Here is an 11,874-nt window from a genome sequence, read left to right as displayed (position 1 = left end):
GCCCGCGGACCCCTTTTGACCCCCAGCTGATCTGAATCCGGAGCCTCGCCTGGTGCCAGCGAGCAGATGAAATATGCACTGGAGGGGAGAGGACAGTCTCGCACATCACGGGAGGCCAGCCAGTGTGTTATATTGCAGAGCTCCTAATGCGCTGTCCCTTTGCGGCCATTGATTTCCATGAAATAAGCCAGCCGGGTGTGTAATTGTGTACAGATATTGTAGCCTCTTTTACATGCTGTTCTTCTGGGCCCTCGCCGGCAGGAAATGAAACTTTTCAGGCCGTTAGGCAGTTATTTTGTTGGGTTGTGGGGTTTTTTTTCGGGCCTTTCTCTTGAAAGCGGCATCTCGAGTGGGGGGGAACCCAAACCCTCTTTCCCCGCCGGTTCCTCTCTGACCGGGCCGGGGAGGATTAATAACACTGCCCGGATGATAAGGGCGTGTTATGAGTGTGAGCGGTGTGTGTGTTCGGGGCCTTTTCAATGGAAGCAGATGGAGATGCTTATAAGATATGGTTGCTAGTGACCTGTGGGATTTGGTAACAGCCGCTGACAATTGAATCTCTCCTATTCTGCGGGTCCTTATCCAGCAGACATCACCGAGCCTGAATGCCTCCTAGCAATGGAGCAGACGGTTATTAAAGGACCTGCTCCTCGTGGGTGAACCCTTCGTACTGTTGTTTCTATGCTATACTGTATTGCACGAGGCTGGCTGCCCCATGCTGCGTCAAGCTGTGCTATTCTTGCTATTGCGACGGTGCTCGTGATTGTTATCGGGACTGCTAGGGCTTGGTGCCATTGCTCGTGCTGTGCGGTGCTGTACGGTGCTCCGCGGTCCTGCTAATTCACCGTGTCCCCTCCCAGCAATTGCAGCCCCAAAAGCCAACAGGACCCCGGCCCGGCAATACTTGGATCCAGATGTTGATCCTTCCCCAGTCCTGAGGGATGCTGGCATCTGGGAGAGGGTTGGCGGGGGCTCCTCTGACCCACTGCGGCCTTTCTTTTTGCCTCCTGGCCTTGCGGCCCGTGGCGGGCGTCAGCAGAGTGGCGTGGAGATCCCCGCTGGGGATCGGTGCTTGCTACTGGACCGGGCTGCCCCAAACTCACTGTGCTGGGAACTTCCCGCTGATCAACTGGGTCACACTGGGGTCCGTCTAGTCCCAGCCCAGGGGGGATAGCTGGGACTCCCCCGACTGTCTGAGCATTAGGAGCCGGCGTGATGCTCTCTCTGCCTGTGTCCTCTCCAAAGAGGTTCCCCAGCGTTCGCTGGGTGACCCCATACCCACCCCACGTCCCGTCCCTCATCCCTCTGCACCCTTCCCCTTCTCACTGAGGGGTCCTGCTCCCAGCATGGCCCTTGGGGCTGTGGGGAGAAGATAAAGCCCATTTGTATCCACCTCCATGACTCAGAGCTGTTGCATTTTAGTCCCCTTCCAGCCCAGAGAGCTTTAATAGGGAGCGGTTTCTCTGCAAACCAGTGTCCTTTCTCCCTCTGTGAGCTCCTCTCTCTCTAGGTACCTGGCATTATATTCGGCCCAATTGCTCCAGCATGATCCTCATGAATGCTGCACAGCATGTACGCGGCGTGTTATGTAAAATACATGCCCCTGCGCGCGCCTTTTAATAGGAATGTCTGCTCCCCCAAGGGGGCGGGGAGCGGGGGAGGGCAGCAGCTCTCCGGCGTCTCGGAGCCAAAGGATGATTGAACCAAGCTGGGGCTCTCCGTAAGAAACACCCCACCGAGGAGAGAGAGAGAGAGAGACGGCTTTTCATTTCACTGCCAGGTAACAAATGAAAAGAATTGCAATGAATGCTAATGATCAAGGAAGCCATTGTCCTTTCCCGGTGCAGGAAACGGGCCGAGGATGGCACGGAGCTGGCCCTACAGCGTGGACGGGTCTAGGCGCCGGAGAGGTTTGGTGCAAACCGTTGCATCTAGCCCCTCCAGGGCCCGACCCGAGCGTCTCGTGGGCTTCTCCACCAAGCATCCCTCCGTGGGCTGAATCCGCCACGTAGCTGTGTGCCTTGGCAGAGCGGCTCAGCCCGGAGAACGGTAGCACCGCACCGTCGGACACGGGCGCTCTGGCGAGGCTGTCCCGGCTCGTGGCGGGGGTGTCCCGACCCCTCGGCCACATTTAAGTGTCTCCAATGAACCAAGAGGACATCCAGTGGGATCTCCACCCACGGCCGTGTTCCCCCACGGAAACCAAAGTCCCGGGTGAGCACCGGGGCAGCGTGGAGCTGGCCTGTCGTGTTTCCAGATGTGGCACCGACCGCCTCCCTTGCTCCCGGCCCCGGTTACAACTCATCGGGCGAGTGGCAAAATCAAAGAACCGGCCGATCGGAGCCAAGTGTACCAACCCCGTGCCTGAAGGCTGCCGCGGCTCGCATTGTACGCCCGGGCGCTGCCGTAAAGCAGTGTCCCTACCCAAGCCCATAGGAAGAGGAAGGAGGATCAAGGGTTGGGATGTCTCAAGGGAGCAACGCAAGCAGAGAGAAAGTTTGAGCTGAACGTGTGCTGCTGGCTGCTGAGTCAGGGGTGCGTGTTACAATGCGGGCTGCGCCCTCTCCCGATGCCACATCTGGGGCCCTAATTCCAGCTGTGCCAGTGCCCACGGACAAAGCTCCGTTTCCTTGTTCAGCAGCAGATAAAAACCCCTTTCCCCCGGGGCCCGTCTCTCCTGCCTAGCTAGGCTGGAAGCGCTTTGGGGCCTGGCACCGGCGGCCCCGCTCTCGGCGGTGGCTGCTGTAATACATGTATTAATAACAGGCGCGCAGACGTTCGGCGGTAATTGGAGTCATTCTTTTCCTAGCCGTTGCTGGGAACAGACAGCTTCATGGCTGATGTAAGGGTGTTGTCACTCCTGTAACAGGATTCATGATCACATCCCAGCGCTCCGCACTCCCTGAGTCAGCAGGACCGTGGCGCTCGGCTGTTGATTCAGTGTTTATCCAGCTCGAGATGAGGGGCAACTTTCCCTGGCAGCGTCTCCAGCCCTGCTGAGGGGGCATGTTTGGGTTAAATGCCAGACAGCAGGGGAGGGAAGGCTGTGCACACACAGATCTGCAGCCGAGGAGCAAAACAGCAAGACAGATCCTCTCCTGACTTGCCCTGTGTTTATCCAAGGACAGCTCTGGGGACCGGAGTGAATCGACTCCTGACGCCGTCCTCATTTAAATGAGAAGCAAATCCAAGCCTCTGTTTGTAATTAGTCTCCTATCTAAAGCATAAATAATGGGGCTTGGGGAGGTCAGCACTCCTGGGCGTCTGTTCCCAGCTGCGTTGGCATCTTGGGCAACTCTCTTCTCCCTACCTCAGTTTGCCCGCCTGCGAAATGGGGTGATTGACACCCACTGTCACACTGTCACGGGAGCTCTGGGGACGGGGCCCGTCGTTTCCTGCTTTCGCTCTCCTGGTTGATTGGGAACGCGAGCACGCGCCGCGTTGGGGCCTGAATGCAGCGTCCCGTAAAAATGGAGTGTTTGCCGAAAAAATAAAACAAACAAAGCCTCCGGGCCGTGCCTCTCCGACGCGATTCCATAATTCTCCCGTTCTTTTTGTGTTTGGGCTTTGATGTATTTGCATTTTCCAGCTGATACCACAGAGATAGACGGCTTATAAATATCAGGCACGCGCAGATTATGCATCCCCTTGCAGCGTTCACAATTAGCCCGGTGCCAGTGCACGGACGTGGGGGAAAGGCCCCTGGAACGTGACCCTGGCCACAAGTTAAAGGGAAAGTGAGAAGCCCCTTTTTAATCATTGCAGGGGGGGGAAAGCCAGGGAGTCAAACCCTCGGCAGATATTAACCCCCGTATGGCTTGCTGCTGAGACCGCGATGAAATGCCCCGGACTGCAGAGGTGCTGCGCGGCAATCTGTGTCACACACCCGTGGGCCGCCGGTGCATTCGTACACCAGGTGTGCCCCAGGGCCCGGCGCTGGTACCGCTGGGGCCACCGCAGCCCTGGACGGGGCAGCGTCCTTTTAATGCCGTGGGGCGCTTGTACACACCACGGGATTTAATTCTCATTAGATGAAATAGGTTTATAACCTCCAACCTGTGTGTCAGCGCCAAGGCTCCATGTTAAGCGTGTGTGCAAGTGGACTGTCGCACTGGGGGGTGCAGGGGGGGAGAGGAAGAAGAAGAGAGAGGAGAGGGGTCTGTGCCGACACTGCAATTTGGAGACGTGGCTGCAGCTGCTCTATATGCGTTTGGGGTTGCTTTGATCTCGCCGGTTTGATACCAATAGCAGCGTCGCCACGATACGCCCGCACCAGCCAGCTCAAGACCCTGGCTTGGGTTTGGGGGGCTTGGGATTTTGGCTTGGACATTTATCTGACGCTCTGATTTCCCGGGAGTAGATTAAAGCTCCCTCCGAGATGTCTAGACATCCCGCACTCGCACCTCCAGACCGCGGCATATCCATCCCGAGAGAGAAGACTGTGGTGGGAAAGGCGCGGGGCGCAGAGGAATTGGGGATGCTTGGAGTACGCTGCTCCAATGAGCCATCTAGGCTCAGGGGATGGACTGCTTATTTGGGGCCCGGCCCGGTACCTTCCTATTTTTATGCACGGAGCAAAAGACATGGCTGAAAGCAAAGCCAAGAAAAGGGGAACAAGCCCCCAAAGGAAAAAAAAAAGCCCCCCAAAAAGAAACCTCAGACTCTTCCTCCTTCCACAAGCCCTCCGTGGTGCTCCCTTGGCATTTGCTTTATCTCCTTCTCCTTCTGCTGCCCCCCAGCCCCGGCGAGCTGGGGGAGTTTTAACAGAGCAGCCCTGTAATTTAACCAGGTCTGAGACACGGAGAGCAAAGGGCTCCGTCAAGCTGAGCTATTTGTAAATGTAGCCGGTCTGGTAAGCAGCAGAGTAAACACGGATGAATAGCCTTCATCCACTCCAGTAAATATTTTATATCGCGGCCCAAGAAAAGACACTCCTATTTAAATGATTTATAAAGGAGGATCATGGAGAGGTTTCTATAAAATATGTAGGGTTCCTAATCCTGGCCTCATCAGGCAACGCGGACGGAGATCATATATTACCTTCCCGACAGGCTCGCAGGCTGCAGGGATCCGGCTGACAAATAAAAGTGTGTTTACAGCTTTTGGGCGACTCCGGAGAGCCGTAAATCAAAGTGGGGGTGGGCCGGAGGGGGGAAGGGAGCCGGAGAGGAAGTGGCCCTTGCCGTCTTCCCGATTTTGGGGGCCCCCGCGCCGCCCTTCTGCATTTACGCCGCACAGGGGCAGGAGCAGCACTGTGTAAATGGGTGCATGAATAACCAGGGCCGACGTCTCACCCAGAAGAGTGCCAGTGGCCTCCACGAAGGGCCCGAGCGGCACCCGAAAAGCTGGGCTTAGCCACCGAGACTTGGCAGGGAGACGTGCGACAGGGGAAACTGAGGCACGGAGCGATGCGCTTGTGATTTCTCGCGGCATAGGGGCACGGTGACAGTATTCCCAGGTTGCACGATCATAGCGTCCGGCTTCCTCCGCCCGGGCCGTATCGTGTGGTCTCCAGCGGGATGCTGTGCCAGGGCGGAGGTGTTAGTTGGGCAGACCCTGGCCTGGAGACGGGAGAGAGGTGGCCGGGTGCCAGGGAGCTGCTCTGCAAGGGTGTCACCCCATGGGAGAGGGATGAACGGCTGAGCCCAAGGCTTCAGGATTTGGCCCTTTGGGATTCTGGGCTCTCCCGACGGCCCGCTCGGTGTAACCATGGGGTTACATGGCGGAGGAGGCCTGGATGCCGATGCCCCTTCTCCCCCCGGCCGCGGCCCCGGGCTCCCTCGCGCCCAGGCCCAGACAATGGACGTTGGTTGGCCAGGGGAGGCATAAAAACCCCGCGGCAGCAGCATCTGGAATAATACAGGAGCACACAAAGGGACCGAGACTTTGGCAAGCGGAGCCGCGATTTCATATGCAGCTGAGGGAGCCCCCCAGCCGCTGGCCAATGAGGCTGTTGATGTGGCATTATTAAAGGATTAGCAAGTTGTCTGGGCTCTCAATTGTAGATAAGTGCTGCATTCGGCATTATCTTTTCACACTGCCCCGCAAAGGATGACAAAGAGACAACATGGGTGTCATGGCCTTCAGAATATCATTACGGGTAATTTGTCTTGCAGGGAGGGTGGGGGGGAGAAGAAGAGAGAAGGATGAAGAGGAGGGGAGAGAGAGGGGGGGAAAAAACCCCAACCCAGGAGGAGTGAGGGGATTAAAAAGGAAGAAGAGGAGATTAGGAGTGAAATGTGAACTGTGTTTTGAGTCGGGCAGTCGGGGAGAGGCAAGCGGGGGGGAGGGACGGCCCCCCTGGCCGGCCGCGGGCATTTGGAGGGTATCAAAGGCCGGCTCCGGCTCACCGCTTACTCCGTTCGGCTCCGTGCATTGCTGCTCGCCCGGTGCTGGGCGTCTGTCTGGTCCGGGCACGGGCTGGTGGCCGTTCCCAGGGACGTGCCAGGCAGGGACCCGCGGCTGGCAGCCGGCTGCGGTGTGACAGGGAGCGCGGGCCCGATCCTGCCTTTGCACCAGTGGTGCGAGGGAGACGAGGATCCCACTGCGGGGCTGAGCATCGGAGCAGACACCCTGCTCCCCCCGTGGGGTCTGTGATGCGCTCGGGGCTGTACGTGCCCAGGGAGACGGTCCCTGGCCTGCAGAGCAGTCGAGGAGAGGAGCGCAAGGGCAGGCAGGGGCGTCACGCTGGCGTGGATGCGTCCCAATGAGTCTCAGCCTTCTTCCCGGCTGGGATGATAACACGGCCGGGATCCAGCTCTCCGAGGGCATGAGCAGGACTCCCAGAGCCGCCAGCTGCGGCTCGGACCCTGCACCTCTCGCCTGTCCCTCGCCGGGAGCCGTTTCGGGGCGGTTCAGACACAAGCGGCGTGGGGCAGCGCGCTCCGACGGGACAATGCCTCTGACTCACTCATCAAAAAAAGGTGGCGGGGACGGCCGCAGCACGGCGCAGGTCGGCTGAGCACAAAGGCTTCCTGGCCCCAGCAGCTTGCCTTTTTTTTTTTTTGGCTCTTTCTTCCTGGCACAAAAGAGCCCCGAGCCCCCTCCAGCTCCGTGCAGCCGTGTTTGCACGCATTCACCTGTCATAATGAGCCACCGTGGCGCCTGTGTCACATGCACAGCCCAGGGCTTGAGCGAACAGCTCTCCCTTTTCATGGCTGATTCACTGTTTGCAGCAGGCCGCGGCCCCGGGGCGCCCGGAGCTGGGGCACGAGACAAGCCAGCTCACGGGCTCTCCCCCGCCCGGCGGGCTGGGTGCCCCCAGGCTCCGCGCTGCTTGCTTCTGGAGGTGGGAGCCACGGGGAAGAGAGTTTAGTCCAAGATCGCATCCTGGGTTTGGACGCGCATCTGGAAATCTGCAGTCACCCGACTCTGAGCATGGGGACTTGCTCCGGATTGACTCCAGATCGGCAGGCGGCCCACCAAGCAGTACAAGAAGCTCCAAATCCCTTCGGTCAGCATCTTCCCTGCCTCGTGGGCTGTTACACCAGGCTCGTTTGCTCACGCAGTGGTGGACCCCGGGGGAATGGGAGCATGTCTGCACCGCTGTGTTACAGGAAGCGATGCTGGGGGGAAGAGCAGCCGCCCAAAGTGGAGCCGCTAGGTGTGCGGCCCCGGGGATCTTGCCCTGCATGTGCTCCTTGCAGCGCACGCTTCACCTGGGTCCAGTGGTTGGCCTAAGCACTGGGATGTGGGTGGATGACACTTCAGCACCCACTAAGTGCCGTGACCTCGGTCCACCCAGCCATGGGAGTGGTCTGGGATCCACTGGAGCCTGATAACGGTGGATAGGGATCCAGGGGCAACTTCCCAGCCAGGGTGGGAGACGCAGGGTGGGAACGAGCTCCTCTCCAGTAACACCCAGCCCGGCTTCCCGGCCGAGGAGGGCACCTAGAGACCCTCCCAGAGGGAAGCCAAAGCGCTCTTGGCCAAAGGGGGGACCGGGCCGGCCCCGTTTTTGTGTCCTCCCTTCGGCCTCTCCTGCTTCCCGCCCTTCCCGGAGCGTGGCCCTCGCACCGATATGATTTCAGCCTTTGCATACTATCGGCGGCAGTGGCTCTCCGCTTCCCAACTTGTTAGTCACAGCCTGACAGCGCGAGAGCCGTAATGAAGCGTGACCCGCTTCCCCCCATCAGCATCCAGCCCGGGCAGGCTTCAGCGCCTGGGGCTCGAGGCTGAGAAACGCGCTCCTGACTTCGGGCTTCTCCCGGTTTTGCTTTCCCGGCTCGGCTGGCTTGGAGAGACGCGGGAGCGAGGGACCCCCGTGCCCCCGAGACCAGAGGGGTCCGACAGGAGGAGCGGTCTCCCACCGGTGCAGGGGAAACGGTGCAAAATCCTTCCCTGCAGTGCTCTGGACAGCGGTGGATTAAGCAGGGGGGCCGGGAGGGGTCGGCACGGGTTTTTGGGTGCAAGTCTCCAGTATTCAATGCTGTCCAGGCACGCGGCTGTCTTGGGGGCTGCCTGCCTATATGCTGCTCTGCTCATCCCAGCATGGCCAGAGATGACCGTGGCATTGGTTCTAGCTCTGTCTGAGTCCCTGCGGGATCCAGGTGCGAGTTCAGTCCATGTCTGAAAAGCCCTGCACAGCGCCCTGGCACCGTCCCTCCATTAGGCCACGACTTGGGCAGGCAGCTGGACCGCATCTCCCTTCCCCGGCCAGGCCAGCTGCATCCCTGCAACACCTGCCCCACTCCGTCCCCCCCCCAGCCATCGCTCCTATTAGCGGAGAGCTCATATTTCTGATTCCCAGTAACCCCTCTTATCCCAGCGGAGAAATTAGCTAGCAACATTTCCGCTGTCCCCATTAAGCAGCCCGATCTCCGCGGAGATGGTGTGACAGCTAATCTTCTCCTGCTGGTATCGGAGGCCTCTTCTGCCGTCTTGGCATGGCCAATACGTTGCCTCCTGCCCTATCAGGAGCAGGGAACATGCTTCGGGCCTCAGGCCTGTTGTGCAAAAATAAAATCAGAAAAAAATTAGAGTAAAAAATATACATCCAATGTCCCCGGGCCGAGGAAATCACAGCCCAGATCCGGGATGTTTCATTCTATCGGTCAATCAATCAATCAGGAAATAGAAATTTAGCAGCAGCTGGAAAGAAAGGCCCCCGTATTGATTGGGGAAGATGACTTTTCAGGGGCCGGGTAATGGAAATATGCATCTGGAGACACAGTCAAATGGAACAGCTAATACCAAGATCACTGATATGAGAAGACGAGGAGGAGAAATCCTGTTATGATATTTTACATTTGGCTAAAATCCATTTCGGCTGCTGCCGCGGCTGCTTTTGTGCTTCCCTCCCCGCCCCACTGCCAGCCCGCCTCGCCGGGCTATTTTTTCTTGTTGGGAGCTGAAAAGTTTTCACGCCCAGCGTGGCCGGATGCAAACCTGTTGCATGCAACGGAGGAAACTCCTGCTGAGTTTGGAGGGCTCTGGCTTGGGCCTGTGCAGAGGGAGAAGGGCTGTATGGATGAGCGCGCTGGGTCCGGCCGTGTGATGGGCTGCATTGGCGTGGCCGGGAGACGAGGACTAGGGCAGGATGGGGCCTGAGGCTGGGGCTGGAGGCTGCCGTGCTGCCCAGCTCCTGGAAATAAGTGGCGCGGATCCTAATGAGGGACATGTAGGTTTTGCACGGGGGGCTCACGCGCACGTGCACGCAAATCCCAGCCTCTCTGAGACCGCACGCAAGCCCGAATCCGGAATCGCTCCTCCTGGGCAAGACAGTTGCGGAGGGGGCAGGGCTCGGGGGTGAGACCTTCCCCACATCTGCCGCACTCGCATCTCCAGGTGCAGGGGGCTGCAAAGGTGTTCTCATTCCCAGAGCGAATCCTCCTCCCTCCTTTCCCCGCTTTCTGATAATCCTATTTTTGAGCCAGGGGATGAGGATCGATGCCGCGCTCCTAATGCTGTGGTAATGCAGTGTTACAGCGCCAGCGCCAGTTCCCCGCTGAAACACTTAAGGTCGTTTAAACCCATTTGCGCGCGGGAGTCGCAGGGAATGTACAACGAGGCTGCGAGCTGCGGGAAGGCAACCGCCGCGGCTGGGGGAGAGGGTGGGCCGGGGCTCCGCTCCCTCCAAGGTCAAGGCGTCCCTTTGCATGGAGCCAGGTCAGGGCGGTCCTCTCCACCTGGCCCATCTGCCCTCTGCCTCCCGCAGCCCCACGGCGCGGGGAAAGCGTCGCCACGGGGCAGACCGCCTTTTCCTTTCATCATCCGGGGCGTGCAAAGCCTGGCGGGAACAAGCATCTAGGCCCTGTGCAAACCCCCGTGCCCGGTGCCAGGCGGGGAGGACCAGAGCAACACGAGGGCAGGCTCCTGGAAGAGGCAGAGGGCTGGTTTCCTGCTCCCCCTGTCTCTCACGCACCCCCAGTGCCTGCCCGGGGGTCGCAATGGCCGGGCTGGGGTAGGCAGCAATGAGCAAAAAGCTTTGGAGTGGGGTCAAGAGCCCCCAAACCCTCTGGAATAAGCACAGCTCGGGCAGCGACCCAGCAATAGCACCGGGGCCGCTGCCCCCATGCAGCATCCTGCGCCCTGGCCACCTCTCCACCGGGTGCCCGGATGCAGGGGTTGTCACCCAGCGGTGATTCTCCCGCGCCCCAAGTGCCTTCTCCCCGTTTCCCGGCCCTGGTCACTCGTGCCCGCTCCAGCAGCGGTGATGGAGCCAGCCGGGAGGCCGGGGAAGCCCTGTGATATTTCCTTCCAAATTGGCTGAGGGGCCCGGCGGTGAACTCCCTGGGAATCGAAACACAAATATTGCCATCCTGCGCTATAATTATGAATTAGAGCAAAGCTCTGTCTTTATTAGGTGCTAATAGAGATAAGGGGGGTTTTGAAATGCAAGGCACAGCTATATAAATGCTAATTCACCCAGAGACCTTCCTCTCTCCCCAGACTGCAGAGACTGGAAGTTTCAAGGCAACTTCCCCTCTCCAAAAAAAAAAAAAATTAAAAAAAATGCAGACGACCAGTGCAGCCAGCTCGGCGACTTAATTAGGACTTAATTACATTGGTTTAAGGATGTGGCGTATCCCCTTGCCCCCTTGCCCCCCACCTCCGCTCTCTCCCCATCCCCGGAGCTGTGGTGCATCTTTAATGCATGAGCCTGTTCTCCTGGGCTCGCCTCCTGGAGCTGCAGCCGGTGGGTGAGGCCGTCGGGCCTTCGGTGGAGAAATGGTGGGGGGTATTTCTTCCTGCAAAGGAGGAGGAGAAGCCACGCGTGTGATGCACGGGGAATGCTTGAGGGGAGGCGCTGGTGTGAGTCCCAAGGGACCCGCAGCTTTGCCGGGGGTGTTATCCAGGGGGACCGGCTCTCTAGCGAAGTGTCTGGATGGATCCCCTCCAGCTGGGGCGGCCCCTGTCCCAGCAGGTGCCAAGGGGTTATGCAGTGATGCAGGCTGGCCCCGAGCCCCCCCAGGGCAGGGCAGTCTCCGCTCCGGACGCTGGCCCTGAAAGCCCGAAGACGGATCCACCGTCTGGGGGCACCACGGCAGCCACGAGCCAGCTCCAGGGCACACGTACTTCACACCCTTGTCATCTCAATCCCGTCATCTTAATCTACAGCCTCGCACGGTCTCTGGTGGTGGGACCAGAGCTCAGGATGGACGGACGGACGGACGGACGGACGGACGGATGGACGGGGATCCGTGGGAGCTACGTGAATGCAGGAGAGCAGACCTTTCCTCCCATCCATTGTTGTTTCCACAAAGCAGCTGCCCTCGGCACTTGCTGTTGAACCCCATCCGAAGCTGGCAGAGACATGAAGCAAATGCATGACCCCCCAAATACTGCTTGGAGTCAAAGAGCAGCTAGCAGGACGGGAGGGAAGACTTAGAGGAGAGAGGGAAAAGACGCGCGAGCGAGCTGCAGGGAAGGGAA

Source organism: Alligator sinensis, unplaced genomic scaffold (genome assembly GCF_000455745.1).
Source record: "Alligator sinensis unplaced genomic scaffold, ASM45574v1 scaffold1295_1, whole genome shotgun sequence".
NCBI classification, from domain to species: Eukaryota; Metazoa; Chordata; order Crocodylia; family Alligatoridae; genus Alligator; species Alligator sinensis.
This window is presented reverse-complemented; position numbering follows the sequence as displayed.